Genomic DNA, 12,769 nt, shown 5'->3' with positions numbered 1-12,769 from the left:
ATGTTTTGACTCAATTGGGGGTAAAGACACCACTCCAGTGAGGTTGACTACCAAAATGTATCTAACCGATTCAGAGTTACACATTAAAAAAACTGGATTCAAATAAGCAACTCTCTTGCCACACTTTGAAAACAAGAGAGTTGTATATTGTCTGGAGTCTTCACTAAACTACCCCCCGAGTATCTATCTCCCCTGTATCTCCTCCACAACGACAACTTCTGCGAATCATCTTTATCTAACATGCACTCCCACCCCTTGGAGTAGTGCACTAAGATAAGCCAGATGAGGCAGTGGGGGGTCACTAGGTCACAGTCAGTGCTGAAAGCCCTTGATAAAGAACACATGCAAGGGAGGAGGAGGGAGAAGGTGTGACACTCCCTCTCAAGACTAGAGGAGAGATGGGTTCTCCCTTATTCAGTCTCTCCCTGGTCTGTATGTTCTGATGTGCCTAGTAACAGCTGTTAGGGTTACGGTGAGGTTCAGCTCTTCTGTATGGAGTGCAGTGGGGTGTGATATGGTGTACTGGGGAGGGAAGGGGGTTAGAGGTCATGTTGAATGTAAAACTGGATCAGGCTGTTCTGATAGATGGACGTTTGTTTGTCTCCTCATCCCTGTTTTCTTTGGCAAGGACCCTCATGCAGGATGCTAGGATACCCTTTTGCTACAACAGTTTCATAACAAAACCCACTTTAATCTCTGGACTGGTAAAAACCAGGTTTAACAACACCCAGACAGTAAGCTAGACCTTTTGTCATTAATTATAATGGTGTCTACCTGGTTCTAATCGTGTCTATCCACCTCAGTGGCCCTGCTCTGTTAGGTTTGTCCACTGAGGTAGCTCAAGAGCCTGTCTATCTTCACTTCAGTCTCCTCTCCTTCCTTATCCTCCACCATGGTTTGAAGGTTGTTATTTTGTTGACTTTTAGTTCTTTCTTTTTTTTACTAGGAGCCCTATAGGGCCCTAAATCTATTACTTGAACTATTGCATTGCTCACTGTTGAATGTCTTTATATAGAAATATACATATATTAAATCAAATATCTGTTTTGTTGTTCTATAGTAGTGAGCGGGACTGGGTTGACTTTTAAATATATATCATTATAACATGTTTATGTCACAGAAACAGAAATACAATTCAGATTCTTTGCAAGGAGGGAAAGATGTGCTTTGTAAGCTTTCTCAGAAATATACTAAGATTACGTTTGTTGATGGGGGTTGGCTTGTCTGATATCGCAAACATCACTCATTCAGAGAAGACAGGGTGCAGCCGAAATGGCGGCGTATTTCCTATATAGTGCTTTTGGGAATCGCGTGCCATTTCAGACGCAGACACGGTGTGACTCTGTCTCATCTTCAGTTGTTATTCCCCACTGTGAGACAAAGCGTTTCCTTTACTAATCTATGATGCTGAAAGAACACATAGTATTTTTGTTCGTGATTTAGTTGTTCCTATACTCCCCCCGGCATTGAGACCAAAGATTTCAGTTGACTTTATTTTTAGCCTTTAGATGTTGATAGTTTGAAAGGGATGTTTGTTTCCATGTTACATGTCATTTCCATTGCCTTGTTTCCAGAAAAACTCAGAAGTTAATATGGTACCGTAGCTAGAGGTAATCAGAGTGAGTGAATATGGGTAGCCTTGTGGTTAGAGTGTTGGACTAGTAACCGGAAGGTTGCAAGTTCAAACCCCCGAGCTGACAAGGTACAAATCTGTCGTTCTGCCCCTGAACAGGCAGTTAACCCACTGTTCCTAGGCTGTCATTGAAAATAAGAATTTGTTCTTAACTGACTTGCCTAGTAAAATAAAGGTAAAATAAATGTCCCAAACAGTTAGCTAGAATCCTAACCCTGATAATGAGGTTGCTAATTAGCAATAAAAGTCATTATTATGAAGTATAATAGTAATGCATTATTGGGGATAGATGTTCCTTGGTGATATTTGAGGTATTCGATCTATACTAAAGAACATTTGGATGTCCTTACCAAGCAGTGTGGTTAAGGAGGATAGTTTGCCACACCTCTGTCTTCTGTCTATTCAAATTAGACTGATAGTTTTCACCGCTCTGAAAGTGATGAGAGATAGAAGGCAGATTTATTCCTATGTCAAGGTTTAATTTGAATGATTTAGCAAGTCTCTGCACCCATGATGTGAGTGGCTTTATTGGTCTACAATATGTGTGCCGTTGGTGTGATTCCTCTTTTAGTTTAGTTTGTGAAAGACCTCTTACTTCACCAAAAACACTCCCTGTGTCTGTCTCCTTGTTTTCTCACAACACAGTCATATATTTGCACACGTTGATCCAGTCGGACGTACGGTTGCTCTCTCTCCCTCTCAGCTTTGAAAGCGAATAAGACAAATACACTTCAATTTCCCCTTGTGTCTAGTGGTTTTGTCTTAAAAAGAGAAGAAGTGATTGTCGTTCATCTGCGGGACAGAAAGCAAGTGTCCCTTAAGTTCTTTCACTCCAGAATGCATGCAATATCCCTTTCCTTTTTCTGTCAAGGGTCAGAGGTCAGGGACAGAGGTGTAATGCGTGAGAGAGATGTTCTGTCTGAGATTGAGTGTTTATTAAAGAACAGCACCTTTGTGTTTCTGTAGAACCACTGTCAGTGGGATATTACTTGGGACAAGGTGTGCTGCACATACTACCAAGACATTTCGAAGAGGTTTAGGACGAACCAAAATATCTTATTCCCCAAGTTTACTTTTTTGACTGTTTTAATAGTTTTCTGTGTGAAAACAAAACTCTTACGTTGGAGTACAGGTACAGGACAACGCAGGCGTAGGTTTCCTATAGCACCACAAGACTGTTATATAGCTCTAATGTCTGTTGTTCTTCTTCTTCTTTCCCCTCAAGCAGTTCTGCAGAGTTTCATTTGCAGCATGCAGCCAGTGGGGTTTGAATATGTTGTGATTCTCACCAGGAGTCGTGTGTGTGTTCTTAGCACTGCTATCTGATCACAATACCCAGCACAGCTTCATGGGAGTACAGCCTCTTATTCAAAAAAAAAAAAAAAAAAAGCGATTTAGAAAGAAAAAGAGAAAACAATTGTTTGGAAGAAAAAAATGTGTGTATCACACTGTCCCCTATCCCTCTTTTGACATACGTACAGATCCAGCATGCATCTTTGGTACTCGTGACTGTTGTTTTTGTGTTTAAAAAAAAGAAAAAAAGAGAGGTTTTAAAGAAAAACGGTTGTTTGACTGTTCATGGTGTATTCCGATCTGATTTGAATCCAGCTAAACAAGTCACTGCTTCCAGCTGAACCAAGTTACAGTCTTATTATTGTCCGTTTATAGCGTCATGAGTATGTAATACTGAGAAAGATGAACGGCACAGCAATAGAAAACGTGTGTTCATTGTGGTCTGTTTGGCATGTTGAAACCGACACGTTTCTCCATATCACAATATCTGTCAATGTTTGAGACCGACAATATAATATGCTTTGAATGTTTGACCTGTAAAGCATTTACTGGGTTGCTTACAGTACACAACTTGAAACTCACATAATCAAACAGTTACTCTTATTATTCTTATTTCACAGAATGTTCGCAGAATTGTTTGAACACCAGCAGTTTTTGTTATGTAGGCTACTTATTAGACAAAACACAAGCAATATGACATTGATCTCCTTTTATTTTTCTGTCTGCTTACTTTATTCTGACAATTACTGCGAAGTAAGTACCTACTCACATAGACGTTCTGGTGTATAATTGTGTGTTTCTGGAGCGCCATTGTGGTGTTGTTGCATGTGGATTGTGATGGTGATGACTTTACCTTGTGCCGCCGGCTATGAGTGGTGCTCTACTCTCCAGACCAATCAAACAGAGACTTCTTTCTCAGTATTACAACGACGACATACATACCGTGCTTTTAGCCTCTATAGGTATTCCCTTCGTCAGTTTAAAGTTGTTTTAATAATGCCACGGTACACTACTTCACTTTCTCGTATCTGTTGCAATGGTTTGTGTATGTTGTAAAATCTCCATTTGTTATGAACTCAACTCTTGTACGTTTATCAATGGAACTTCACTATATTCATTTCTCTCGCAGAATAAAGAAAATATTTTATTCAAACCTCCTGTTGTCTCTGTGTTGTCTTGTGGGTCAATTAAACAATAAGGCCCGATGAGGTGTGGCATACGGCCATTATAGAAGGAAAAGAAACGCACACCTATTTAGGCGAGGTGCTGGCTAGCGGAGTAGAAAACTTGAAAATAAAAGAGAGCCGCACACTCTAGGAGCTCAGATGCAAAAATGTAATTACCAGCATTTCGACAGCCAAGCTGTCTTCATCAGGGTATAACCAGTTTATAATAGCAAGAAAGCACCTCGGGGGTTTGTGGTATACGGCCAATATACCACGGCCCGGCGTAACGAGGAGTGCCTGGAAACAGCCCTTAGCCGTGGTATACTTGCCATATACCACAAACCCCCCCGAGGTGCTTTATTGCTATTATAAACTGGTTACCAACATAATTAGAGCAGTTAAATATTTGGTCAGACCCATGGTATACAGTCTGATATACCACATTTGTCAGCCAATCAGCATTCAGGGCTCGAACCACCCAATTGATTCTGGGGAATGAATGGTGACCAGCAGATCAATGTTACATCTTGAAGCTCATACTGAGTTTTGGCTTTAGGGATCATTTGCAGGTATTTGAATTTCTGTATCTCGACATGACACCAATAGTGTATAGAGTTGAGCATGCTTAAATCAATGTGGTTGATGAATAAGATATAACCATCTTGCCAAATTCACACCTGTCTAATAGACATTGATTTTTTTTTTTTAAAATACATACAGATTCTGTCACATCCTGATCTGTTTCACCTGTCCTGTCTCTACCCCCAACCAGGTGTCTCCCATTTGTCCCTGTTATCTCCTGTGTATTTATACCTGCGTTTTCTGCTTGTCTGTTGCCAGTTCGTCTGTTTTTATTTTTGTTTAAAACCCATTGAGGTTGAAAACCTATTTTGCGAGGGCGACCTGGGCAAGAAGGTAAAACAGGGAAATAGCAGCATGTCCGTAAAATATTACAGAAAAATAGAAAATACACACAAAAGACAAAGTGTCACAAGTTACAGATACAATTGAAGATTAGAAACAACTGCAGTTATCACAAACAGTGTTGTCGACCAGAGTCTTAAAAACAAGCAAGGACACTAACTCCTGTCCCGTCAAGTCCTACCAGGGTTTTTTCCCGTTTTCAAGTTTCTATAGTTGCGGTTTTCAAGTCCTCCTGGTTTCAACCATTCTGCCTGCCCTGACCCTGACCTTGCCTGCTGTTCTGTACCTTACTGACACTGCCTTGGATTACTGACCTCTGCCTGCCCTTGACCCTGAGCTTGCCTGCTGTTCTGTACCTTACTGACACTGCCTTGGATTACTGACCTCTGCCTGCCCTTGACCTGTCCTTTGCCTGCCCCCTGTTTTGTAATAAACATCCGGGATTCGAACTGTCTGCATCTGTGCCTTATCCTGAGTTCTGATAGTACGAACTGGCCATGACTGACCCAGAAGACACAGACCAGCTCCGCAAAGCCATCTCCTCCCACGGAGCCACCCATTGGAAGACACAAGGAGATTCCAGACCTTGGCGGAACGCCACAACCGTGCTTTTCATACTGTGCTGGAGCAAGTCCGCGGATTGTCTTTAGACAGCCAGCCACTACCTTAACCTCCCAGCTTCTCAGTAACCCCGCTGTCAGCAGCGCATCCCCCCAGCCCACCTCGGCTCCCCGAGAACCCCGCATAGATCCTCCGGAACGCTTCGCTGGAGATTCAGGGACCTGTTGGGCGTTTCTCTCCCAGTGCTCCCTCATCTTCGAGCTACAGCCCTCTTCTTTTCCTTCGGACCACTCGAAGGTAGAGCACCTTATAACACTGATGTCTGGGAGGGCTCTCGCCTGGGATACGGCGGTGTGGGAGCAACAAGCCATGGTATGTTTCAGTCTAGAGGAGTTCATGGCGGAGGTGAAGAAAGTGTTTGATTCTCTGTTGTCCTGGGGAGAGGCTGCTAGGAGGCTACTGCGGCTATGCCAACACTCCCTTAGTGTGGCAGACTATGCGGTTGATTTCTGCACGTTGGCCGCTGAGAGTTCCTGGAACCCAGAAGCCCTGTTTGACACATTCCTTCACAGGTTATCAGAGGAGGTGAGCTGCCCGGGATCTTCCCATCATTCTCAACTCTCTCATCACCTTGACCATCTGGATCGATGGGCGACTATGGGAACGGAGGAGGGAGAGGATGTCTGTTCTCATTCACTGTCGCTCGTCCATGGATCCCACCTCACCTCCGAGGAATCCCGGGAGTCCTCTGCATCTACATTGCTGAGAGAATCCGAGGTTACCCGAGTTCCCCGGGAACTACCGAGGTCTGCCGACTCGCCTCCTCCGGAGCCTATGCAACTTGGCAGAGCTAGATTGTCTCCTGCTGAACGTACACAGACTTAACACCAAGAGCTGTCTGTATTGTAGGACTACAAGTCATTACATTTATACCGGTCCTGTAAAAAGACCCGACTCCTCAGGAGGTGTGAGTAGGCTGGTGAACATTAAGGAGAATATCCACTCTCCCCTTACTCGTGTCCCTCTCCATGCCATCCTGCTGTGCGGTGACCGGGCCAAATCTCTCCGGGTACTCATTGATTCTGGGGCTGATGAGAGTTTTATGGATGCTATCCTGGTGTCTGAGCTGAGAATCCCCACTCAACCCCTCTCCATTCCCAGTCACCCACATTGGCAGTCACCCACAACGCGGTTCATATCAACCTGTGAGTGTCAGGCAACCACAGCAAGTCAATCCAGTTTCTACTTATCGAATCCCCTCAGGTACCCGTTGTGTTGGCGTTTTCATGGCTCCAGAGACACAATCTCACTGTTGACTGGACTGTGGGTTCATTCCACCTCGCTTCCTTCACATCGGCCCTATGACAGCGCCATCGACCTTCTGTCGTGGAAAATTACATAATTAATCATACTATCCATGTTTTACTGTTTAAAGAATTGCCTCTTGTTACATGCTACTGTTTTTCTAACCTGATCCAAACTTGTCTTTGTGGGACTTCATAAGACTGGACGTATAGCTAAGGTCAGTTTGGGTGCGAACTCAGCATGTGACATCCAGTGGGTTTACTATCTACAGAAAGTCACATGTATGGAAACTTGCAGAAAGTAGCACATTATAGTATTTGTTGTTGTTAATGAAGTTACGCTGTTGAGCCCTTGGGCTATCAACCTCGTGCTATCTTAAATCTGCACACACAAATAATTGCATTTTACACACCATCTGCTGACTGCCACGTATACAAAAAGGATGTGCTTCTCTATAAAAGCTGAGAACCGACACTGTTCGTTGGGCTTTTCAAGTATGCACTGTTGAGTGGATAGTTGATTCTCCATTTTTGCAAATCTTATAATAAAGTGTTGTTTGAAATCATTTGCAGTCTCTCTCCCCCTTTGATTAGAATTATCTCAACAATTTGGTGACAGCGGTGGGATGCTATCTCCGCTTGAGGTACGTGGCTCACGGTACCCGACACTCCGACTAAAACAGAGCAGAGAGGACCCCGCCTTGGACCTGAGTGTCAGTGATTGGATACGTCATTCCGGACAGATAAGATACATTAACTGTGAGACTGATTTTCTTAAACACAACCTCCAATTGCGAAAAGTTTACTTTTAGAAAGTCCTGTTCTAGGAACAGGTCACGCGTATTATAGATACCAGGACAGAGTCCTGATGAAAGTAATTCCAGAATAAGATCATGAGGTACTATAGAGATACCAGGACAATGTCCTGAAGTAATATACCATGGGTTACGAAGAGATAAAAGGACATAGGATAAAGGATAAAAGTCCCGATGAAAGTGTTCCAGGATAAAATCCTGAAGAAAAAAATGTATAGAATTGTAGAAGAAAAATATACTAAATTAAGTAAACATTGTAAAAGAAAATGAATTAGTCAGTGTACTGGTAAAACTGTTGGTTATGATTGGGAAACCAGCTATGACTTTAAACCCTATGTGGAAGTGTAGGAGGAACTACCATCCTGGTGCAACATTTAAAATTATACAGAGTAATTCAAAAATATTTTGATGGAGTAGAAATGACTCTTTTTAAATGATAAGGAAGACGTTCCTAACCAAATACTGTTGTTTTGTGTGTTTGTGTCTGAGTGTGTGTGTATAGTGGAGTTTCACAATGGGAGCCAAAAGCAGTAAGTGAGAACCTTGCCTGCCTGATTGGTTGATTGGACCAGTGAAGGTAATGGCAGATGAATGGGGGCAGGGACATTCTGGAACAGGGACCGCTCTGGCACAAAGTAGCAGATGTTCTATTAAAAGGCACATTGAGTGAAATTGTATTAGCAGAATGTAGAAATAAATGAGAAAGGTTTGAGGAAACCAAGAAATGCCAGAGCATTTTGGTTGGAAAACCAGTCCTCCACCGAAAACAACCCTGTTTGATGGCCTTGGACAGCATTTAAAGGTTTGTTTCAAACCCCTGTGAGGAGCCAATGGTTTGTCTTTATGTCAATGGTGAGTCAATAGATTTTCTAGTAGATAATGGCGCTGCAATGTCTGTCATAAATTCACATCCACGTCCAAACCTCCCATGTCAAATGAATCAGTCAGCAATGTGGAATGACCATGAAAGAGTTACTCACAATGCCCCTACCTGTATAATTGATAAAACATGCATTAAACAACAATTAATGTTCTGCATGTTGTAGTGTAAATTTGGCAGGAAGAGATATTCTCTGTAAATTGGGGATTACATGTAATTGGTACTATGCATGTCAGAAACAGAAAGACAGTTTTGTTTCACAGACTGGCTTACATTGCACTGTGATGAATTCATATGTGTTGTTCATATGTGTTGTCAACAACAGTGATATTTGAAGCATGAGAGTGGTATAAGACATAAGGTCTCCTATATTCTCCAGTAGTAAATTGGCAGATCTTCAGTATTGGTTCGAATACAAGGTATCAGGTTCCGTGACAAGTTAAAAGGCACAAATACCATGACTACTCAAATAAAATAAAATGTATTTATAAAGCCCTTCTTACAACAGCTGATGTCACATAGTGCTGTACAGAAACCCAGCCTAAAACCCCAAACAGCAAGCAATGCAGGTGTAGAAGCATGGTGGCTAGGGAAAACGCCCTAGAAAGGCCAGAACCTAGGAAGAAACCTAGAGAGGAACCAGGCTATGAGGGGTGACCAGTCCTCTTCTGGCTGTACCGGGTGGAGATTATAACAGAACATGGCCAAGATGTTCAAATGTTAATAGATGACCAGCAGGGTCGAATAATAATAATCACAGTGGATGTCGAGGGTGCAACAGGTCAGCACCTCAGGAGTTAATGTCAGTTGTCTTTTCAAAAACGATCATTCAGAGTATCTCTACTGATCCTGCTGTCTCTAGAGAGTTGAAAACAGTAGGTCTGAAACAGGTAGCATGTCCAGTGAACAGGTCAGGGTTCCATAGCCACAGGCAGAACAGCTGAAACTGGAGCAGTGGCACGGCCAGGTGGACTGGGGACAGCAAGGAGTCATCAGGCCAAGTAGTCCTGAGGCATGGTCCTAGGGCTCAGGTCCTCGGAGAGAGAAAGGAAGAAAGAATTAGAGAGAGCACACTTTAATTCACACGACACCGGATAAGACAGGAGAAATACTCCACATATAACAGGCTGACCCTAGCCCCCCGACACATAAACTACTGCAGCATAAATACTGGAGGCTGAGGCAGGAGGGAGACACTGTGGCCCCGTCCGACGATACCCCCGGACAGGGCCAACCAGGCAGGATATAACCCCACCCACTTTTCATAAGCACAGCCCCCACACCACTAGTGGGATATCTTCAACCACCAACTTACCATCCTGAGACAAGGCCGAGTATAGCCCACAAAGATCTCCGCCACGGCACAACCCAAGGGTGGGGCGCCAACTCGGACAGGAAGATCACGTCAGTGACTCAACCCACTCAAGTGATGCACCCCTCCTAGGGACGGCATGTAAGAGCCCTAGTAAGCCAGTGACTCAGTCCCTGTAATAGAGTTAGAGGCAGAGAATCCCAGTGGAGATAGGAGAACCGTCCAGGCAGAGACAGCAAGGGTGGTTCGTTGCTCCAGTGCCTTTCTGTTCACCTTCACACTCCTGGGCCAGACTACACTCAATCATAGGACCTACTGAAGAGATGAGTCTTCAATAAAGACTTAAAGGTTGAGACCGAGTCTGTCTCTCACATGGGTAGGCAGACCATTCCATAAAAATGGAGCTCAAAAGGAGAAAGCCCTGCCTCCAGCTATTTGCTTAGAAATTCTAGGGACAGTAAGGAGGCCTGCGTCTTGTGACCGTAGCGTACGTGTAGGTATGTACGAATAGACCAAATCGGAAAGATAGGTAGGAGCAAGCCCATGTAATGCTTTGTAGGTTAGCAGTAAAACCTTGAAATCAGCCCTTGCCTTAACAGAAAACCAATGTAGAGGCTAGCACTGGAGTAATATGATCATATATTTTGGTTCTATTCAAGATTTGGCAGCCGTGTTTAGCACTAACTGAAGTTTATTTAGTGCTTTATCCAGGTAGCCAGAAAGTAGAGCATTACAGTAGTCTAACCTAGAAGTGACAAAAGTATGGATACATTTTTCTGCATCATTTTTGGACAGAAAGTTTACGATTTTTGCAATGTTACGTAGATGGAAAAAGCTGTACTTGAAACAGTCTTGATATGTTCATCAAAAGAGAGATCAAGGTCCATATTAACTCCAAGGTCCTTCACAGTTTTATTTGAGACAACTGTACAACCATCAAGATTAATTGTCAGATTCAACAGAAGATCTCTTTGTTTCTTGGGACCTAGAACAAGTATATCTCTAGGGAAGTGGGTATCATTACCTTAGAAGATTGTTAAATTGGCATATATTAGAGCAGTGAGTGAGTAAACCTAAACACTCTGGCCATGGTCAGGAAGAGCAAAACCATAGAGGCACTAAAATAAGCACTTTACAACCTGGAATTAAAACATTTTGTGGGGGGATTTGTATCATTTGATTTATACAACATGCCTGCCACTTTGAAGATGCAAAATATTTTTATTGAAAAAACAAACAAGAAATAAGACAAAAAAACTGGAGCGTGCATAACTATTCACCCCCCCCCAAAGTCAATACTATGTAGAGCCACCTTTTGCAGCAATTACAGCTGCAAGTCTCTTGAGATATGTCTCTATAAGCTCGGCACATCTAGCCACTGGGATTTTTGCCCATTCTTCAAGGCAAAACTGCTCCAGCTCCTTCAAGTTGGATGGATTCCACTGGTGTACAGCAATCTTCATACCACAGATTCTCAATTGGATTGAGGTCTGGGCTTTGACTAGGCCATTCCAAGACATTAAAAGTTTCCCCTTAAACAACTTGAGTGTTGCTTTAGCAAAATGCTTATGGTCATTGCCCTGCTGGAAGGTTAACCTCCGTCCCAGTCTCAAATCTCTGGAAGACTGAAACAGGTTTCTCTCAAGAATTTCCCTGTATTTAGCGCCATCCATCATTCCTTCAATTCTTTCCCAGTTTCCCAGTCCTTGCCGATGAAAAACATCCCTACAGCATGGTGCTGCCACCACCATGCTTCACTGTGGGGATGGTAACCTCGGGATGATGAGAGGTGCTGATTTTGCGCCAGACATAATGTTTTCCTTGATGGCCAAAAATATCAATTTTAGTCTCATCTGACCAGAGTACCTTCTTCGATGAGTCATGCATGTTGGCGAACACCAAACGGGTTTACTTATTTTTTTCTTTAAGAAATGGCTTTTTTTCTGGCCACTCTTCCGTAAAGCCCAGCTGGAGTGTATGGCTTAAAGTGGTCCTATGGACAGGTACTCCAATCTCCGCTGTGGAGCTTTGCAGCTCCTTCAGGGTTATCTTTGGTCTCATTGTTGCCTCTCTGATTAATGCCCTCCTTGCCTGGTCTGTGAGTTTTGGTGCGTGGCCCTGTCTTGGCAGGTTTGTTGTGGTGTCATATTCTTTCCATTTTTTAATAATGGATTTGATGGTGCTCCGTGGGATGTTCAAAGTTTCTGATATCTTTTTAGAACCAAACCCTGATCTGTACTTCTCCACAACCTTGTTTCTGACCTGTTTGGAGAGCTCCTTGGTCTTCATTGTGTCGCTTGCTTGGTGGTGTTTCAGACTCTGGGGCCTTTCAGAACAGGTGTATGTACACTGAGATCATGTGACACTTAAATAAAGTCCACCTGTGTGAGATCTAACTAATTATGTGACTTCTGAAGGTAATTGGTTGCACCAGATTGTATTTATGGGCTTCATAGCAAAGGTGGTGAATCCATAAGCACGCACAAATTTTCCACATTTAAAAATAAAAAATAAATAATTAAACAAGTCATTTTTTTCATTTCACTTCACCACTATTTTGTGTATGTCCACTACATAAAATCCAAATAAAAATCCATTTAAATTACAGGTTGTAATGCAACAAAATAGGGAAAACATCAAGGGGAATGAATACTTTTGCACACGATAAAGAAAAACAAAATGATTTTTTACAATATTGTGGACATGCAGAGATGGGTAGAATTAAGTCTACGTAACTTTGGGTTACTCTTAAGTAATTTCCAACTATGTGACCTTCCATTATAGAGCTTTGCGTTGGTGTGGATTTAGGACTATACTGTAAATTTGCGTTGCGTTCCTCCATTGTATTCAGCTTTCCTTACTTCAATTGTTGATTGTGTTT

Source organism: Oncorhynchus nerka, linkage group LG17, assembly GCF_034236695.1.
Source record: "Oncorhynchus nerka isolate Pitt River linkage group LG17, Oner_Uvic_2.0, whole genome shotgun sequence".
NCBI classification, from domain to species: domain Eukaryota; kingdom Metazoa; phylum Chordata; class Actinopteri; order Salmoniformes; family Salmonidae; genus Oncorhynchus; species Oncorhynchus nerka.
The sequence above is the reverse complement of the archived record's forward strand: the minus strand, read 5'-3'. Positions refer to the sequence as shown.